Source organism: Staurois parvus, unplaced genomic scaffold, assembly GCF_062004578.1.
Source record: "Staurois parvus isolate SC_StPar_1 unplaced genomic scaffold, SC_StPar_1.0 ptg000916l, whole genome shotgun sequence".
NCBI classification, from domain to species: Eukaryota; Metazoa; Chordata; class Amphibia; order Anura; family Ranidae; genus Staurois; species Staurois parvus.
The window spans coordinates 75680-97710 of NW_028318712.1; the positions used below are offsets into that span (position 1 = coordinate 75680).

At 41.7% G+C, this 22031-nt stretch overlaps 1 protein-coding gene across 4 annotated transcripts in view; it reads left to right on the forward strand.

The window, feature by feature from the left end:
* Positions 1-607: 607 nt before the first annotated feature.
* The window catches only part of SIPA1 (signal-induced proliferation-associated 1), a 151538-nt gene continuing 130114 nt past the window's right edge, over positions 608-22031 (forward strand). For 3 of the 4 annotated variants that reach the window (XM_089656542.1, XM_089656544.1, XM_089656545.1), the window contains exon 1: positions 1325-1454. The gene's annotated coding sequence lies outside the window, so the exon portion shown is untranslated. Of the gene's footprint in view, positions 756-1324; positions 1455-22031 lie in introns of those variants that run through there. The other variant, XM_089656543.1, reaches the window with a different exon arrangement.

Consider the following 22031-nt stretch of genomic DNA (forward strand, 5'->3'; position numbering starts at 1 on the left):
TTCAAAGTGCTGAATTTATAAAGTTTGTGGAGAGTTCAGAAAACAGGGGGCGGAGAGCTGAAATCAAACACTGCAGAGCTCAGTGATGAGAGTTCTGAAAGCTGATTGGAGGGAAGAGACACACCTCATTCCATACAGTACACAGGAACAGAGCTGAGGCTGTCACTTTGCTGGAGGTCCCTCCCCATCACCATTTTTCTCTTGGTGTCAGGAAAATTTTTCAGAAGTGATTCATGTTGATCAGGGGCGGACTGACAACTCATGGGGCCCCCGGGCAATAGGGGATCACGGGGCCCCTTTGTCCTTGCCCAAATTCAAAAAAGCCTATGAAAAAAATACCAGGGGCATCTCAAGGGGCCCCCTACTGACCCTGAGCCCTCGAGCAGTGCCCAAGATTCCAAATGGTCAGTCCACCCCTGATGTTGATAGCAGAACAAAGAGGCAGCAGAAATGACATTAATGTTCTTGAGACGAGCACACACTATGGAGGGATATATTTTGTTCATATTTCATGTCTGAGGTTTAGAACCACTTTAACTAGTGTAACTAGTGTACCTCATAGAATGAGGCTGCTGTCTTTGATTTTTCACTGCCTTATCATTGCTGCAGCTTTGTGTGAGGCAAAGGCATTGATCAGATGCTCAAGGAGAGGCAGACATCAAAGTCTCAGCATCACAGAGATAACAGAAAGGATGCAGAAATGTAGTGAGGAATGGAGCTACCTGTACTCAATGGCACTCCACTCTGGAAAAAAGGTAAATATTGGTGGGATTTAAATGGCAGCTGTCATTCCCTCTTATCCCTTTCTTTGCAAGTTGAATTATGCTTTGGTATTATTATGTCACTGTTGTAATATGTCCTAATCTTTGTAATTAATGCCTACAATCTGTAGTATTATTTATGTGATGCTTATATATCAAACTGTGCTTTGCAGAGCGCATCAATATGTATCAGCACATGTCCTCTAAGAGGTGCTTGCCATGTGATCTCCTTAACACACGTAGCACTCTGTTCTATCTGTAATTGTAAAATGTTTGAAAAAATGATTCAGAACACAAGCTCAGTACGTGTATAATTCAACTAGATCTCTACCAGTGAGCTAAATTGTATTCTAGATTGATGTGCTGCTGCCACTACACGGGTGATTCATGTTTCAGCTTTGATGAAAAAAGGAAAAAACAATGGTGTGCTGGATTTTGTGCATGTCACCCTGTGTAAGGAAGGCTAGGTTCATGGCTCTCTTATTCACTCTAACACCCTGCAGGGGGAGGATGGGAGGAAGGGAGTGAGGAAGTGGAAGGGGGGTGGAGGAAAAGAGAGGTCAGAGGAGGAGATGCTGATGGGAGGAAACTGTCAGAGAGTGAAGCAGCAGCCTGCAGCTGTGTGAAAGAACAAGAGAAGGGTTAGGGGAGAGAGCAGAGAGAGAAACAGAAGCAGATCACAGGAAAAAGCAGGTATGGAACACTCTTCTGCACCAGATATGTATGTGTTTGTCTGGAAGCTCCATTTGTACCCTGGTCATGTGTCCTGTGACATGTGCATGTGTGCTTTCAGTAAAATGGGGCTCAGTTTTAGCCATGATTGACATGCAATGTCTAGCTATAATCAATCTGCTCATAAAAGCCTCCTATACACTGTGTTGTATACATTGCCAACAGATTGTTTCATGTTTCTAAGGCAAACACTGCCTGCCTGGGGCTTACATGTCAGAGGTTTGCTCTCCATGTGACATGTGGCATGTAAATGTATATTTCTAGATCACATGCTGTTGAGGCATCATGTGTATTGGATCCCCTCTGATCTCCAGACTGACACGCATGTGTCACATTGTACCCCTATTTATTATTTATTAATGTTAGTGATATTTGTAAAGTTTGGATGTCAGTGTTTGCTTAGCTTTGTTTTTGTTTCAGAAAATATTTGTATGCACTGCTTGCTATAACTTTATTTTTTTTTATTTCTAAAAAGTCATTCTAGTTAGTCCAGGCTCTAATTTCCGCTTGGATGACAGAGGAAAAAGGGCATGTGGAGCAAAAACAGACAGAGGAAATGACAGACCTATGTGGAAGGGGGGAGATGTGTGTAGAGGAGCGGAAGAGAGGTACATGTGAGCAGAAAAGGGAGGTAGAGAAAATCAGAGAGGGATGTGTGTGAATGGTGGGGACACGGAGCAAAGATGGCATTTTTAGTGGCATCTGCAAAGCTTCATCCTTGCTATGTACTATGGCCATTTAGTCAAAACCTTTACAAATCCTGCAGTGCATTGTGGTCTATGTAGTTCTGAGTAGTGATCCTCTATATGAAATCCTATCTTGTTCCTCTTTATTCTTTTATGGTTCTCTATTTGTAAGGCTTACTGTTTTCCAGCTGTTCATATCATGATTGTGGCACAGGATTTGTAGCTGTGTTGATTTCCTATTAGGAGGATTTGTAATAAGATCTTCCCATTCATGAATGATTGTGGAGTGCGTTATGTAGTCTATGATCCCACAAATGTAAATACATACATAATGAAAGAGTACATAATAGTAAGACATGTTTCTTTCATACAAAGAGGTTTCTGTTCACGGTTAAATAGTAATCACAGCTCTGGCCTCCTCTACACTGTATCCCCCTCCGCTCACTTTCCCTGTCCTCTTCCATTCATCCCGCACTGATCAATTATTCATCAGATGTACATATGGGCTTTTCAACAATGCCATGCCGTACCTTTTACTCAGCTTTTGTTTGGTGTTGGGATGCAGATTGTTGTTTAAATGGGTGAAACAATTGCAAAGAAATGGGGCTGATTTAGGACTTCTTAGATTGTAAGCTCCAACAAGCAAGGCCCTCCTAAACCTCTTATATTGAACTGTATTGTTGCTGTATTGTCTCCCTTTATATTGTAAAGCGCTGAGCAAACTGTTGGCGCTATATAAATCCTGTATAATAATAATTTTTTTTTTTTTTTTTTACAAAGCTTTGTGAAACTGTATTGGTTCTAATCACCCAATAATGTTCTGAAAAGATCCTTTTTTTTTACCTTTTCTATGGACACAGTTGGGTGTTCACAGTGAATATAGGTTCAGTTGGCAAAGGTAAAAATGAACGCCTTTCCTAAAATACTTCCATTGCAGGTAGGTTTATTAAATGCTACAATGCAACCAAGCCCAGTTAATTAAAGATTTCAGATCTTTATAAGAGTTTCCTTTGCAATTCCTTTGCAATATCCTTTCTTCTGAATGAATTTACAAAGAAATGTCATGTTTTATCCTTAGCACCTCCCTGTGTAGGCGCAACATACATGATACAATCTGAGTATGTCTTTTAGATCTACTAACAAATATAGAGCGCTAGGACCTGTCTGATTGGATAACTATTAATTATATAGTTGAAGTGAGTGCTCATATTACATAGTTTTAGGAAATCTAAATTGATTGTATAGAACTTGTATGGTTAGAATGTAAAATGAATGGCTTTAGGCCCCTTTCACACGGGGCAGACTCTGCCTGCGATCTGCTTGCTCAGCAGGGGATCTCTCTTCTGATCCCCGCTGAGCAGGCGGATGACAAGTCTGTCCACTGCACTTATACAGAGCAGACATGGACACAAACCACTTTCCTCTGTGGGCAGTTGGATGTAAACAAACCGCCTGTCTGTTTACACCCAACTGCCACCTGATCCGGCAGACAGAGGGGAACGGATCCCCATCCGTTTGTTTGTAGCGGATCGAATCAGATTGGATGTAGACGGTGTAAATGGAGACATGTCCATTTACATCCACCGCTCCATAGACTAGAATGGAGGTTCTGATCAGGTCTACCTGGAAATACGGACAGGCGGACCCAATCAGAATGTTTGTGTAAACGAGGCCTTAGTGTGTGAAACAACAGTCAGTTCAGCAGAATCTGAACTTGTCTAGTACCATGTATGGTTGACACATATGAAACCGGATGATTGCCAGCAAGGCGCTGATTTATTGGTGAGAAAACATTGGCTGCCATTTCTGACTCCCTTCCAAACAATGCTACTTTCCTGGTTGCATTCAGTAATTTCTAAGTCACAGACGCTGACTAAGTATGCAGCAAGTGAAGTCAGACCTCCTGATCAGCATTCTCCAGGTCAGGGACTGTACTGAAGCTTCTAGACTTTACAAATAGTATGAGATTAAGTTAATCACTCATGTGATCTGACCAACTCTTAACCTAGCCACACAATGTAAGATTTGTTTTGTTTAGCCCCACAAACTGAATGAAAGAGATCTATCAGTTAGCCCATCTATGCTAAACAGCGTGGATGGGGGAATCTCCTTCCGGCCAATTTATTCTGATAGCTGGCACCAGCAGCTGCCAGAATACGTGAAACATCTTGTTGGATGCAGCCACTGTTTGGCCAATAGTTTCCTGGCCAGCGCTTTCAATTTTCAGATCAAAGAATATTGGTCAGGAGCATGCCAGCAGGGCCACTCACAGCTTGCATTTTGGCCTCTTTATCAGGAATCAGGTGAAAATTGTCCAGCTTAAACCTGAAGTTTGGGTATTGCAATTTTTATCTGTGGGATTGCCGTGAAAGCTAGAAATCACTAGTTTCTGGGTCCTGTGCCAAGTGGTTACCCTACTGCTTATTGAACATAGGAGGTCACACGTTTGTAGAGGTGCTGTTCAGTGAAAACTTTCCAATTTCTTAATAAATGCAAAATTTTCTCTGATTGGATTAGGCAGAGCCTGTCACATCACCACCCTGCCTCTCCACATTGTCTAAACAGAAATCACTTTGATTTCTGACCCAGAAGGTAGTGGAGATCACTGTATTAATGGTGCCTGCTACAGTGATTTCCAGCCTCCACACAGATCCCACAGGTAGGGCACATACACTGCTCAAAGAAATTAAAGGAACACTTTTTAATCAGAGTACAGCATCCAGTCATATAAACTCCTGGGATATTGATCTGGTCAGTTAATAAGCAGAGAGGGTTGTTAATCAGTTTCAGCTGATTTGGTGTTAATGAAATTAATGACAGGTGCACTAGATGGGTAACAATGAGACAACCCAAAAACAGGAATGGTTTTACAGGTGGAGATTTTTTTCCCCACTCATCTTTTCTGACTGTTTTTTACTAGTTTTGCATTTGGCTAGGGTCAGTGTCATTAATGGTAGCATGGGGCAATACCTGGACCCTACGGAGGTTGCACAGGCAGTCCAAATCCTCCAGGATGGCATATCAATATGTGCTATTGCCAGAAGGTTTGCTGTGTCCCCCAGCACAGTCTCAAGAGCATGGAGGAGAATCCAGGAGACAGGCAGTTACTCTAGGAGAGCTGGACAGGGCCGTAGAAGGTCCTTAACCCATCAGCAGGACTGGTATCTGATCCCTTGTGCAAGGAGGAACAGGAGGAGCATTGCCAGAGCCCTACAAAATGATCTCCAGCAGGCCACTGGTGTGAATGTCTATGACCAAACAATCAGAAACAGACTTCATGAGGGTGGCCTGAGGGCGCAACGTCCTCTAATGGGTCCTGTGCTCAATGCTGGGCACCATAGAACTCGATTGGCATTTGCCATTGAACACCAGAATTGGCGTGTCCACCACTGGCACCCTGTGCTTTCCACAGATGAGAGCAGATTCACCCTGAGCAAATGTGACAGATGTGAAAGGGTCTGGAGAAGCCGTGGAGAATGTTATGCTGCCTGTAACATCGTTCAGCATGACCGTTTTGGTGGTGGGTAAGTGATAGTCTCGGGAAGCATATCTATGGAGGGATGCACAGACCTGTACAGGCGAAACAATGGCACCCTGACTGCCATTAGGTGTTGGGATGAAATCTTTGGACCCATTGTCAGATCCTACGCTGGTGCAGTGGGTCCTGGGTTCCTCATGGTACACGACAATACCTGGCCTCGTGTGGTGAGAGTATGCAGGCAGTTCCTGGAGGATGAAGGAATTAATACCATTGAATTGCCCCCATGCTCACCTGACCTAAATCCAATAGAACACCTCTGGGATATCATGTTTCAGTCCATCCGACACTGCCAGGTTGCACCTCAGACTGTCCAGGAGCTCAGTGATGCCCTGGTCCAGATCTGGGAGGAAATACCCCAAGACACCATCTGTCATCTCATTAGGATCCATGCCCCAACCTTGCCAGGCATGCATACAAGCACGTGGGGGCCATACAAACTACTGGGTACCATTCTAAGTTGCTGCAACGAAATTTCAGTAAAATAGATGAGCCTGCTGCATCATTTTTTCACTTTGATTTTCAGAGTGTCTGTGAATTCAGTCCTCTGTAGGTTGATAATTTTCATTTCCATGAAACGATGGGGCATCTTTACACTCCCAACACATTACCCAGTTCATATCAGTATAGATATACAGCATAATATTTTTCCCCATTGAGATCTGATGTGTTTTCAAAGTGTTCCTTTAATTTTTTGGAGCAGTGTACATGATTATATTAATCCAAGCTGAACCAATGTAACAATGTAAAAACTTCAGCTATAAAGAAACCCAACATTTCATATTCTTGATATGTGCCTGCTGTACCATGTACTTGTTTAAAAAACTATCCTGTTCTTTTTGTATTGCTTCCTTTGTGTGTCCCTGCCAGTCTCTCTGCTATTTCCTATTAAAAGCAGACTACACTAGGCATGAGAGCACAGTGGTGTCAGTTTTTGTAGCTGTGCTGGGAACTCAACCTGCTCTCCTTCAGTGATCAGACTTCTGTTGACACCCCCCCCCCCTGCACAGCCATTCACTGGGATGTTCAGTATGCTGCTGTTTCTCCTCCCTGAGCTCCTTATGCAGCTGAGAACAGAGGGTATGTGATCACAAAAAGGGAGGAAAAAGGTATTTGTGATTTTTTTTTTATGTATTCATAAATGGTTGTAATTGTTTTAAACTGAAAGGGTTGTTTTATAAGGTGAGGGTTTACATCTACTTTAAGGCTGCAGCAAACAAATCAAATGGCGCTAGAGGTATGACCAATTTTCAAATTTCTTCTGGTAATTAGACAGTGTTATAGTTAACTAGATGGTAACAAGCACCTATTTTCCATCTTATCTTAGAAGATCTTTTTTGTCTCTGATCATTCCCTTGTCTCCATCTATAGGGTACAATTCCTTTACACATATTTACAGTGTCACAACATTCTTGGTGCTCTGGACTGGACAAGCACAGGAAGACCACTTACTATTCGCTCTTCCTAAGTCATTGTTCTTGTCCTTTCTGTATAGCCAGTCTGAAACTGTTTAAGAATTCTGACAGACTGGCGCTATGCAATGTCTTTAGTGCATTGTCCTCAAAAGTATGAGATGCCTTGTAAAAGCTGTACAAATATCAAATGAGTGACACTTTTATTGCAGCAGAATAGTCAAAGCATAGCCTGGGTGTGTTAAACTGTCATTTACATACTATTATTTTACTTTTCAGTTTATTTGCTACATTTTTATTGATCTTGTGTGCATATCTTCCATCTTTCTGAAACCCCCAACCACACTACAAGGTATGCAGACCTATAAGAACTAATACAAAAAATGGATCAGTAAAACTCTCATTTCTTACATTTTGTTATAAGTCAATATATCAGACCACTTGTAGAGGAAAGGAGGATGAGGGATTTGGTTCCAAGAGGGAAAGTTCCACCAAATAAGGGACATTGTGAACTACATTGTGTAGAAATGGTTCTCTGTTTTTATTCCATATACACTCAAATTCATAAAGTTTCATTAAAATATAATTCCCACCTGGCCTGGAAGTAGCCCCCCCCCCAAAAAAAATGAAATGCATAACAGGAACGGGAAGTCTGAATTCTCTGTTCAGCTTACTTCCCCAATGACGACTGCAATAATAAGCTCCTAAACGAGCATGATTCAGTTTATTAGACAGAATATGTATATGCATGCACATGATCATATAGAGTACATAGAACACAAAGACACCAGTGTAGTATGAGCTTGCCTCTTTAAATGTGAGAGCATGATGTCACATGTGCTGTGAATCTGAATTGCAGTATTGTTCCGCTGTGTGTTTGTAGACCTAGCAGCCATTCCATGTACTGCTTCCAGGCCTTCGTTTATATTTAAATTTGTAGAAAAATGTGTAGCTGAGCTTCCAGAATTTTAGTGCCTTCTGTGATTCTTTGATGTAATACGCATTGATTCTTTATTTCTGCATACATGTTGCCTTACTATTTTATCGTCAGCATTCATTTCCGTGGGATAATTCAAAGGAAACAGTATGAAAAGTGATGCAGAATTAAACAAAAAAAGAAAATGTATGAAAATAAATACAAATATATTGAATAGTATTTATATGATTATTTTGAGGACTGTTGGTAATCACAGGTGTTATAGGAAATAACCCTGAATGATCCTCTCTTTCTCTCTCTCTTTCTATATATATACGGTTTATAAAAATAAATGTTTTCCTTCTTGAAATATGCAGTGTTGTAGCAGTAGCACCTTGGCACTGGTTCTTTCTGGTTCAAAGCTCTGAGAAAGATTCTGCACTGCTCCATGCCGACATCATGTGAACTCTCTGTTCCAGGATTCTCAGTGCAATTTTGTAAGAGAATGCTGCTGAGATGACCATGCCATCCCTCACCTGAAACATTGCCATTTTCTTGTATGGTGCATTTGACATGTACTATGTGTGCATAGTGTATTTATTGTGACATACTTACCCTCATTGTTTTGGGTTATCTGTTTAAGCATTAGTGGTACATTTTTAGCCTATACTAATAAACATACAGCTATAACTTTATGACTACCCACCTAATGTTGATTAGATTCCCCTTTTACTACAAAAAGAACCTCTTTTCCTACAAAACAACACTGGCCCATCTAGGCATGGATGCCACTAGATCTCTGAAGGTATGCAGTGGTATCTGGCACCCAGTCATTAGTAGCAGATCCTCTAAGTCAGAATTGTATTGAGTTCTAAAGAATTCAGAGGCCAAGTCATCACCTCAAACTCATTGGGGGTTATTTACTAAAACTGGAGCATGCAAATTCTGGTGCAGCTCTGCAAAGAAACCAGTCAGCTTCCAAGATTTATTGCCAAAGCTTAATTTAACAAACTGAAGTTAGAAGCTCACTGGCTACCATGCATAGCTGCACCAGATTCGATGTGCTCCACTTTTAGTAAATCTTCCCCATTGCTGTGTTCCTCAAACCATTCTTGAGCCATTTTGCACTGTGGCAGGATGCATTAACCTTCTGAAAGAGGTCACTGCCATCAAGGAATACTGTTTTTATGAAGGATGTATTTGGTCAGCAACAATGTTTAGGTAGGTGGTACATATCAAGTAACATCCACAGGAATGATAGGACCCAAGGTTTCCCAGCAGAACATTGCTAAAACCATTACACTGCATCTACTGGCTTGCCTTCTTCCCCTAGTGCATCCTGGTATCATCTCTTCCCCAGGTAAGCAATGCGCACACACCCGGCCATCCACATGATGTTCAAGAATACGTCATTCATCAGACCAGGGCACCTTCTTGAATTGCTCCATGGTCCAGATCTAAAGCTCATGTGCCCATTGTAGTTGATGTTGGCTGTGGACATGGATCAGTGTGGCCAAACTGCAATGCCCATTTTTTTGCTTTCAACACATCAACGTCAATGACAACATGTTTACTTACTGCCTAATAGATCCTATCAGATTTCAGATGCTATTGTAATGAGGTAATCAATATGATTCACTTTACCTGTCAGAGGTTATAAAGTTATGATTGATCGGTGTATATGGAAGAAATTGAACATTATCTGAGACAAACAGTGTCTCAGCTTTGTCTCAACTGGTGTGCAGCCAGTCAGCTTTTACAGTTTCATTGTCTAAGCTGTATGGAATAAAAGCAGATCGGTTTGCTATGGGCAGTGGCATTAGTTGAGATAGAACTTGTCTCAGGCACTTTGTATGAATTCACCCCATTGGGTCTGATTTATGAAGTGAGCTGAAGTGCAGTGAAGTAACCTGTGTTTACCTAAAACATCCAATCATGGGCAAGCGAAAGTCTGTTTTTGAAATTCCTCTGCTTATGATTGGAAGTTTGTTTCACTTCACTTCACTGCACTTCACAACACGCTACACTTTGTTAAATCAACTCAATGTGTAGTAGCTCTTCATAATTACAATTTTGGGTTTTAATATATATCAGCAGGATTTTTAAAATGGTGTTTTTTTCAGGAAGGTGAAGGAACCATAATTTTCAAGGATATGCGTCCATTGTGAAGGACAGATCAGAGAATAAAACAATCAGTTTTGTGCATAGAAATTAGGCATTATTGCATCCAAACAGCACACAAGTGCAATGTGGATTTGGGTGGATCTGGATCATTAGCAGTGGGCAAATGTACATAATAAAAAAATTCTAAGCACATCCTCCTTTGTTCCAAGTCAGTACAAGAACAATAGTGACAGCATGTTACACAAGCTTGTTATATTGTACTGAAGTGTTGTAAATGTGTTGCAGTTTCTTTATAGTTCCAGCCCTTCAATGTAGTGAGAGGGAGAGGATATTGCTGTTTTAGCATCAGTTCAGCTGGAGTGCAGTACTTGATGGTTACATTTTATGTCAGTGTACCATTTAGAGTGAACAGGAACTGATAAAAAGGACTGCTGACGACAGTTTTGTACACAATTAGAAGACATTTGGAACCTAAAATGATTTTTGCTCTATTGAGTGGAAAGCACTGTGAAAGTATTTTTAGGGAAGTCACCTAGTGTTAATTATAGTCTCATTAAATTTGCCACTTAGTCAAGTTTAGAAAATTATTAGAAGTAGCCATTGATGGGCTAGGAGGCCTGAAGAGGATCGATGTAAGTCAAAGCTGTGATCCCTAACGAAATTGTGCACAAAATCAGTCTGGTCCTGAAAATCAATTGTGGAAATTATGTATGAAAAATTTATCCTGGTGTCAGATTAAGTCAGACTGTTAAGGTGTAATGGAAGTGGCTGAATGAATTTTATCAATAAAATACAAAGGGGTTAATTTACCGTTACAACAGGTAAATAAACAATGCACTTTGCAAGTGCAGTTGCACTCTTTTTTCTTAGTAAATGTAAATGTGGTAAGCCTTCACTTTGTAAAGAATATCTAATTGGGTGCAAGGAAATTTTTTTAAAAAAGTATTTTTGATGGCACATGATTGGATGATGGAAATCAACGGAGCTTTGCCACAATTAATAGGCTCTGTGGAAAATGAGTGCAACTGCACTTGCAGAGTGCACAATCTATTTGCCTTTAGTAAATCAATCCCATATTGTTTATAGGGGGACTCTAAAAGAGGCTATGTTTTGTTTTTCACAACTATGGTAAGCCATTATCTCTGGAATATGGAGTAGGCAGGCCCGGGAAATACTCCACACATCCAGATACTGGACACAGTTTAAGAAAAAACTTCCTGGCCCATTGTCACATAGAAAGGAAAATCATTTTTGACACTAGGTTGAGTGATTATCCTTTAGATGTACATGATGTTAACAAAGAATTGAGTGCCAGTGTGGCAAATTAGAAAAAAATAATTTTAATTGTTCATGTATTTAAAAGCCACCAAAGCAAATAAATATTTTTAAATATTAGTGTGGACATCCCTATTTTCTTCAATGCTAACTATGACTTGTGACTGCATGACTTTGTGATGACTTAGATCTATCATCCGGGCTAATGGTTAGCAATTTTAGCTGAATGAGATGCATTTCAGTTGGTATAGAACTGGTAGGATGCAGCCAGGGAAATAAAGTCACAAAAAAGTGGGTTTGCCTTTTATTTTAAGTGTTTGGGGGCTATTCATTGAGAAATTCTACATTCATTTTTATAAACACAACATACAGTTATAGGAGTGTGTGATTGATCCCCTTGCTCTTAAAGAATGTTTACACAAATGGTTTGAGGTATGCAGTGTGCAAGCCAATGAGTTACAGAGTGTGTGTATAGGAGAGTTGGTCTTCATTTCATATGCATTTGATGTCTAGCTTGCAATGCTGCAATTTGTCTTCTGTGGATTAATTTAAAATTCCATAAAATACTTAACATTTAAAGCAGAACTGCACCTTTCTTTGTTTTATTCTATTGCCCAAACCTATTTAAAATAAAAAAAGTGCAGCTTTCATTGCAATTTTCACCTTGTCCCCAGCATTGGCCCCTGCAGACTCGCCATTCTAGCTTCTTTCTGTCAATCCTATTTGGGACTGAATAAATTCAGCTTCATTTCACCCATTCACCCTGGGGGTGTGTCGCCATGTCAGGCCGGCTCCCATAGCACAGTACTGAACAGAGAGGCACTGACATTGTAACTGTGGAGGACTGTCCACCATCTGTGAAGATGACAAGGATAACCCACATCACATGACCGACTGACCAAATCCTACAAAAAATGTTTGTGTACTAAAAATAAAAAATAAAAAACCACATATATATATATATATATATATATATATATATATATATATATATACAGGCGTACCTCGGTTTACGAATTTAATGCATTCTCCGAGATGTTTCGTATTGCAAAAAATTTGTAAACTGAAACACGGTTTCCCATAGTAATGCGTTGAAAACCAATTAATCTGTCCTGGAGGTCAGAAAAAAGTTTTAAAAAAAGTATTTTATCTGTTCAAAACTCTTTATAAAGTGCACTTTATCCACTTGCCTACTGGGCACTTATACCCCCTTCCTGCCCAGGCCAATTTTCAGCTTTCAGTGCTGTTGCACTTAGAATGACAATTGCGTGGCTATGCAACACTGTACCCATATGAAATTTTTATAATTTTGAGACAGATGGAGCTTTCTTTTGGTGGTATTTAATCACCTCTGGGTTTTTTATTTTTTGCTAAACAAACCAAAAACAACTGAAAATTTTGGATATGTGGCATTGATGTGCACTGGAAGGCATTGATATGTGGCATTGATGTTGCACTGATGGGCACTGGCAGGTGGCATTGATGAGCACTGACAGGTGGCATTGATGGACACTGACAGGTGGCACTGCTCGGGCTACACTGATCATCAGGGCACACTGGTCATCAGTGCCCTGATGTTCAGTGTACATGCCCCCTCTGAGTAATGCCGATTACCGGCTCTCCTCTCCTCATGAGCTGTCAGCGTGATAGCTCAAGAGGAGAGGAATACCAGTAACCGGCATTTCCTTATTTAAATGCGATCAGCTGTGATTGTACACAGTTGATCACATGACAGAGCCGACGTCATTGGCTCTTTCCATTGATCGGTGAGCCGTTGTGTCCCAGGGACAAACCGCACCACCGATTGCAACGCTGCACGCCCCTGGGGGCACGCACTCACTGTTAGAGTGGGAGGAAGTCATATGACGTCCTCCCAGAACGAGAGAGCCACCTTGCACCCGTCATTGCCTTATATGGCGGGCGGGAGGCGGTTAAAGGCATAAATACTGTACAGGGACATTTTAAAAAATTTCCAGAATGGCTCCAAAACTGGATGCAAAAACCACTCCAACATCTCCACACTCGACACCACGTGGTACCAACAGACTCCAGCATGCACGGGGCCGGTGCTAAAAACCTCCCAGGTGCAATTCATCCTGGGGAAACTTGTTTCATATTGCAAAAAAAATGTGTAAACCGAGGCATTGTTTTCAATGGATTTTCATTCGTAGGCCGAAAATTACGTTAACCGAGGCGTTCGGAAACCGAGGTACGCCTGTATATACTGTGTATATATATATAAAATATATATATATATACATATATATATATATATATATATATATATATACTTTATTGGAAAACCAAGTAAAAAAGTAAGGGATTTCCTAGGATAGTGTGTAGAGCCTTCTAAATCATTTCTTTTTTCCCTTGGGCCAACTGTATATCCAAAACTGTTGGTGTATAGCGTACAGCAACCTAATATTATAGAGTTATTTCTTCCAAACTGCATACAGCTGTCTCAGGGTGACTGACTATCATCAGTACAATGTTTGTAATATGTGGGTTCTGTGGAGTAAGGCTTGTGTGCTAAACGGACAAAACACTCATCTTTTGGATTTGTGATGGAAGAAAGACTTGCAGATACCTGTTTAAGAGGGCTCTTCTGCATTGGTCTAGTGGAGGGTCATTGGTCTACTTCACTGTAACCTGCCTGTATATAACAATTTTTTGGAATATCTTTCAAAATGTAACTTGATCAGGTGACTATGAAAAGAGTACCCTATTAGGTAGTAATTCTGCTATTTCGCAAATGATAATTAGCACGATGTCTTTACTCTACTGAAATACACAATGTAATCATACCAGGTTTAAAAATTGTAATGCATACTTGGTAATTGTGTGTCTGTAATTTCAATGTCATGCAAGAGCTTTTCCTGCAAGTTCTTTGCTGCTTGTCATTCAGAGACAAGGATTTACTATTAAATAATGCTACATGTGTAACAGGGTGGGAGAAAATCTTTCTGACTTTGATATTAATATGGTGCAGTGATAATCAGCTCAGTGTGGAATTTTTAGAGGGTCACAGCACCTAAAAAAATTGCTTGCACGAAAAGCTCTTGTCAAAAATTACCCTAAGGCCAGCTGTATGTTAATGATAATCTATGAATGATGAAACTCTGAACCATTGGTCTTAGGTATATTCAAGGTATTTTCATAAATGTTTTATTAATTTTAACATAGAATCAATAAAAAATGTTGCCACAGAATTGAAATGTAATCACTAAATCCCCATAACCCCTTCCAACCACCTTTTCAATCCCCCAAGCAGCAACATTTTTTTCCAAAATGAATCAATATAGTCCCTAAATTGACTCTGGCTAATCTAACACATAACTAAATTTAAAGTGGTTCTAAAGCCTAAACATCTTAAAGGGTGGAACATGTAACATGTTCCAGCTCCTGCCTCCTCTCCCAACGATCTCCCCGAACCTGCTGTCACAATTTAAAAACAGCGTAGACATGAGGAGCTCTGCCTGCATGACTGAGTCATTCAGTTCTGTGAATAAATGAACTACAAGTACCATCGGCCACTGCAGCCAACAGCTTGTAGTTCTTGATGAACTTGAAGGGTGCTGGTGAGCGCTCTCATAGTTTGTTGATTCCTACTGCAATTCTGTAACTGTCCATACGAGGTACAGACAGACAGCTGTACTGAATGTCTGCAGGATCTGAGCATTGCACCTGCCCCACCAGGCTGCAGTGTAAAAAAAATAATAAACGCACATTTTTGTGCCTGCAAAATCATGTGCATTTATTATTTTTTTCAGAAAAGGTGAACCTATCCTTTAATGCATTCCCTGCATTACGGTAAACATATTTAGGTAACTGTATTGCCCCCTCACCTCTCCTTATAAGTACCTAAGTCCTCCCTCGGTCCAGCGCTGTGCCCATCTGCAGCAGCTCTCTCCCCCCATTACCTGGTCTCACAAGCTCTGCTGAGGCAGCGGGAGCCATTGACTCCCAATGCTGCCTGTCAAATCCTGTGACGAGGGAGTCAGGGCAGAGGCAGGGTTGACCCGTGCTCTTTGTGTCTATGGACACAGGCAGCATGGCTCGGGATCAACCCCCCCGATGTGACCCCATCACAAGCGGCTTGCCTTGGGGGCACGCTTAGAAAAGGAGGAGTCAGGAGGGGAAGATCTGAGAAGAGGAGGTTCAGGGCCACTCTGTGCAATTCCATTGCCCAGGAAGGTAAGTATACCATGTTTGTTATTTAAAAACAATAAAGTTTGACTTTGCAGTCACTTTAATGTGTATTTCTTGGCAAAACTTTAATTGTATGGTGTGAGGAAGGGCTAGACCCTCTATGAAGTTTTTATTGGGGAGATTCACTTCTCTGTTTGTCCTGATGACAGCTGTCACTCTAAAACATTGAGGACAACATTTAGAGCTGTCACAGAACAAAAGGTAGGGGAAACCTTCAAATTGTGAAGGTCCAGAGACAACTGTCTACGAGGGAATTTCCCTTCACTCTGGGAGATTTCTGTTTCATCTCTAGAAAAGAAGATGAAGCAAAATTTCCCAAATGGTACAAACCTGGGTTTAAAGCCTTATTCTATCCAAATCTATCCAAAATAATTTTGGTTGTACCTCACTTTAACTGTTTAAAGTCTAATGTTATCCATTTTAATTCAAAATCACATTCCCAGAGTATAATAGTGTAAGCTCTGCAACTGGATGGAAAGAAACAACACTTAATAACAAAAAAACAGTATTATAGTATAATTATATTGATATGAAGATTAGACCAAACTAATTTCTCATACCTAGCAGAACTCTCTCCCAACATATTTTTATGGACACAATCATAATCAACGGAACCAGCTAGCCTCAACCATAACTATTTTTATATTTACTGCGAGGAAAACACAAGATCTATCCTGTTTTATCTTCAGCAGATGATATAAAACAGTTTATTATTCTGGTTTAATGTTCTCTCACATTAACAGCTAGTGTCATTTTCTTGGTTATAGCAAGGCCATTTGTCAGAACCTAAATTGATACCTGGAATATCTCACTGCCGAGCAACCAAAAGTTTATCTTAGCTGTTTAAAGTAGAATTGTTACAGAAAAGCCACAGAGTACCTAATATGAAAATGATATAGCTATAACAAAATTACACAGTTACATAGTGAGGATAAAACCAATACAACAAAAAAAACACTAATAGAAAATCTGCATATACACTATCCTACACCCACAGTTGATCTAGAGCAGGGGTGTCCAAACTTTTTTCAAAGAGGGCCAGATTGGATGAAGTGAACATGGTGGAGGGCCGAACATTTTTCCAAACATTCTTTGAACCATTACAATTAAATGCAAATAAATTATTTTATGCCAAGTTACCGTATTTTTCGCCGTATAAGATGCACCTGACCATAAGACGCACCTAGGTTTTAGAGGCAGAAAACAGGAAAAAAAAAATTCTGAACTAATGGACTGCAGACACAGTACAGGAGATGACCAGAGACTGTGGACAGCACAGGGATGACCAGAGACTGCGGACAGCACAGGGATGACCAGAGACTGCGGACAGCACAGGGATGACCAGAGACTGCGGACAGCACAGGGATGACCAGAGACTGCGGACAGCACAGGGATGATCAGAGACTGCGGACAGCACAGGGATGACCAGAGACTGCGGACAGCACAGGGATGACCAGAGACTGCGGACAGTACAGATGACTGCTGACCTTTGGGGAGGTGGGGAGCGGGTACCTGAATTTGACAGGTACCCGCTCTTACTTCCGCAGTTGTTCTTTGATCTTACCTGTTCCTCGATCCAGCCGCGCGCTGTCTTCCCGGCTTCTGTAATGGCGCTCGGCATGACAGCCGGGTGCCCAGTGCGCATGAGCGAGAAGCACTTGCGCTTTGTGATTGGTCCGGCGGCTTCTGGGATCTGTCATGTGTCCCAGGTACCGCCTTACCATTCACAAAAAGCACCGCTTCTTGCGCATGCGCACTTGGCACCCGGCTGTCATGCCCAGCGCCCACACTACAGAAGCCGGGAAGACAGCGCGCCGCTGGATAGAGGAACAGGTAAGGTCCCGCTGCAGAGCTGAGCGGCCGGCCCGGTATTCTGACACGGCCACGGTGGAAATGCCGCTCCATATTCGCTCCATAAGACACACTGACACACTGACATGGAGGGCCGTATTAAACCGACCCTCGGGCCGTAAATGGCCCGCGGGCCGGACTTTGGACATGCCTGATCTAGAGGAAGGCAAAAAAAACAATACATGATCAGTTTTGCTCCGGTGGAGGAAAAAAAAAACCTGGTTGATCAAGCAATTAGATATTCCTTGGATCAACTACCCTTGATGTTATCACCAACTCTGTTTTAACACAATCTACTGAGCTGGCCAGAACCAGTTCTTGAAGAAGTCTATTGCACATTTTCACCGCCCTTATTGTGAAGAAGCCTATCTGTATTTGAAGGTTAAATTTAATTTCCTCCAGATGTAAAGAGTGCACTCTTGTCATGTTCAATGATCTGAAAGTGAATAACTGTATATGGACCACTTACATATTTATACATGGTGATCATATCCTCCCTAATTGCCTCTTCTCAAGAGAGAATAATTTCAGTTCCTCTAATCTTTCTTCATACAGTAGCTGATCTCCTCCATGCCTCTTATCAGTTTGGTTGCCCTTCTCTGCACTTCCTCCAGTTTGCTAATATCTTTTTTGTGAACAGGTGCCCAAAATTGAACTGCACGTTCCAGATGAGGTGTTACTAATTACTTGTACAGGAGCAAAATTATGTCAGTCTCTCTCTCTCTCTCTCTCTCTCTCTGAAGTCTATACTTCTTATATTACAAGAAAACACAGTATTAAATAGGAACCATGGACAACATACAGTATGTCACAGAAGTGAGTACACCCCTCACATTTTTGTAAATATTTTATTATATCTTCTCATGTGACAACACTGAAGAAATGACACTTTGTTACAATGTAATTGTTGCTGTACATAAAGATGGCCTAGGTTATAAGAAGATTGCCAAGACCCTGAAACTGAGCTGCAGCACGGTGGCCAAGACTATACAGCGGTTTAACAGGACAGGTTTCACTCAGAACAGGCCTCGCCATGGTCGACCAAAGAAGTTGAGTGCATGTGCTCAGCATCATATCCAGAGGTTGTCTTTGGGAAATAGACGTATTAGTGCTGCCAGCATTGCTGCAGAGGTTGAAGGGGTGGGGGGGTCAGCCTGTCAGTGCTCAGACTATACGGCGCTCACTGCATCAAATTGGTCTGCATGGCTGTCATTCCAGAAGGAAGCCTCTTCTAAAGATGATGCACAAGAAAGCCCGCAAACAGTTTGCTGAAGACAAGCAGACTAAGGACATGGATTACTGGAACCATGTCCTGTGGTCTGACGAGAAAAGAGAAACTTACTTGGTTCAGATGGTGTCAAGCGTGTGTGGCGGCAACCAGGTGAGGAGTACAAAGCCAAGTGTGTCTTGCCTACAGTCAAGCATGGTGGTGGGAGTGTCATGGTCTGGGGCTGCATGAGTGCTGCCAGCACTGGAAAGCTACAGTTCATTGAGGGAACCATGAATGCCAACATGTACTGTGACATACTGAAGCAGAGCATGATCCTCTCCCTTCGGAGACTGGGCCGCAGGGCAGTATTCCAACATGATAACGACTCAAAACACACCTCCAAGACGACCACTGCCTTGCTAAAGAAGCTGAGGGTAAAGGTGATGGACTGGCCCTGCATGTCTCCAGACCTAAATCCTATTCAGCATCTGTGGGGCATCCTCAAACGGAAGGTGGAGGAGCGCAAGGTCTCTAACATCCACCAGCTCCGTCATGGAGGAGTGGAAGAGGCCTCCAGTGGCAACCTGTGAAGCTGTGGTGAACTCCATGCCCAAGAGGGTTAAGACAGTGCTGGAAAATAATAGTGGTCACACACTTTGGGCCCAATTTGGACATTTTCACTTAGGGGTGTACTCACTTTTGTTGCCAGCGGTTTAGACATTAATGGCTGTGTGTTGAGTATTTTGAAGGGACAGCAAATTTATACTGTTATCCAAGCTGTACACTCGCTAATTTACATTGTAGCAAAGTGTAATTTCTTCAGTGTTGTCACATGAAAAGATATAATAAAATATTTACAAAAATGTGAGGGGTGTACTTACTTCTATGAGATACTGTATATAATCATTTATTCTAGTTACCATCTTAACATAAGTGAAAAACTGTAGTTATGAAAAAAAGAAACCAATGAAAAATGTCCTTCTCTGCTTGAAAAATGTGAAGCTGAAAACTGAAATTATGGAGAAATCCAAGATCTGTCCCAGGTATTTTAAACCCAGTTCTATCTACACGTCAAACGTGGCTCACCCACAGCCAGGCATAAAATTTATATGAATAGGTATAAAGGACAGAAATCCTTTCAATCATTCAACTGAAGTACATTTGACCATGCCTCATATACATTGTTTCAGCTTTAGAGTAGATGGTATGAAATCACTAAGAGACATATAAATATTCCATCACAGAATAATTAATAGTAATGTGTGTGTAGGTACACTGCTTAGTCTACCCCCAAAGTCTCCATACAAAACCAAGAACGAAGTTGCATTCACCATCAATACAGATACAAAGAGTGCAAAAGAATATAAGTGCAATATTGGCATAAAATACATCAGTCCTTTAACCCACACAGTGACTGTTTAACCACTTGCCTACAGGGCACTTATACCCCTTCCTGCCCAGGCCAATTTTCAGCTTTCAGCGCTGTCACACTTTGAATGACAATTGCGTGGTCATGCAACACTGTACCCATATGAAATGTGTATTATTTTTTTGGGACAGATAGAGCTTTCTTTTGGTGGTATTTAATCACCTCTGGGTTTTTTATTTTTTGATAAACAAACCAAAAACAACTGAAAATTTTGAAAAAAAAAAGTTTTTTCTTCGTTTTTGTTATAACGTTTTGTAAATAATTTTTCTTCTTCACTGATGTGCGCTAATGAGGCTGTAGTGATGGGCACTGATAGGCTGCACTGATGGGCACTGATAGGTGGCACTGATGGGCATTGACAGGCATCGCTGATGGGCACTGAAAGGCAGCACTCATATATGGCACTGATAGGCAGCACTGATAGGTGGCACTGATAGGCGGCACTGACTGGCACGGATAGGCGACACCGACTGGCACTGTTAGGAGGCACTGACTGGCACTGATAGGTGGCACTGACTGGCACTGATTGGCAGCACTGATAGGTGGCACTGACTGGCATTGATATGTGGCACGGCACTGAATGGCACTGATATGTGACACTGAAAAGCAGCTCAGATGGGCACTGATATGTGGCATTGATGTGGCACTGATGGGCACTGGCAGGTGGCATTGATGAGCACTGACAGCTGGCATTGATGGACATTGACAGCTGGCACTGCTGGGGCTACACTGATCATCAGGGCACACTGATCATCAGTGCCCTGATGATCAGTGTACATGTCCCCTCTGAGGGATGCCGATTACCGGCTCTCCTCTCCTCTCTAGCTGTCAGCGTGACAGTTCGTGAGGAGAGAAATGCCGATAACCGGCATTTACCTACTTACATGCAATCAGCTGTGATTGGACACAGCTGATCACATGACCGAGCCGACATCTACGGCTCTTTTCTTTGATCGGTGATTCGCTGTGTCCGAGGGACACAGCGCACCACCGATCGCCGCACATGCGGATCCGCGCATACGCAGCTAGAGTGGGAGGATGTCATATGACGTCCTCCCAGAATGAGAGAAGCGCCTTGCGCCCGTCATTACCTTATATGGCGGGTAGGAGTCGGTTAAAGCAATATGTCTATCTTTAAAGCTTACTTAAAGTGGAACTATAAGGCATCTGAGCATCACAAGAGAAAAAAATAATTTGTAATTTTCTAAGCAAACTCACCTATCCATCCAGGTTTCCGTGCCTTATTTTGCTGAGAAATCGCTTTGAAAAAAAAACCCTAGCATTTCTGGCTGTGGCCAACTTGAGTAAGGGCAGATGATTCATTTAGCATTTACTTTCCGGAATCCATCTGCCCTTAGCTCAATTTGCTGGCAGAAGGGTGTGCTTAGCTGAGAAAACCCCTTCTTCCCTTCTGAAGACTCCTGGGATGTATGTCATAATTTGCATAGGCATGGAAACCAGGGAATAACTGAAGAAATGTTTAAAACAAGTAAATACTTTCCTACCTATTTACTAAGGCTAGCCGCATATGGATTAAAAATAGTCAATGTTACTTGAGCGAGTGAAGTTCCACTTTAAAGTGTTATTAAACCCACAACAGTAAAATCAGTCTGTATATGCTGTAAAGCATGCTTGTTATACTCACTGTGGAACCTAAGGCGTTAATCCTCTGCATTGTGTAAAAAGGATGTTTGATCTTGTCTTTTCTGAGCCTCCCCTTCTTCCATGGTCCCCAATCCATCTGCTGATAGAACAAAGTATTGGGGGCAAGCTGCACATGCTCAGTGTGGTGTGTATTGCTAGAGAGGTTGTTTTTTTTCTTAGGAAAGTTTATGTGATCAGCACAGGGCCAATCAGCACTGTTCAGACAGAGGGTCAGGGGTTCTGC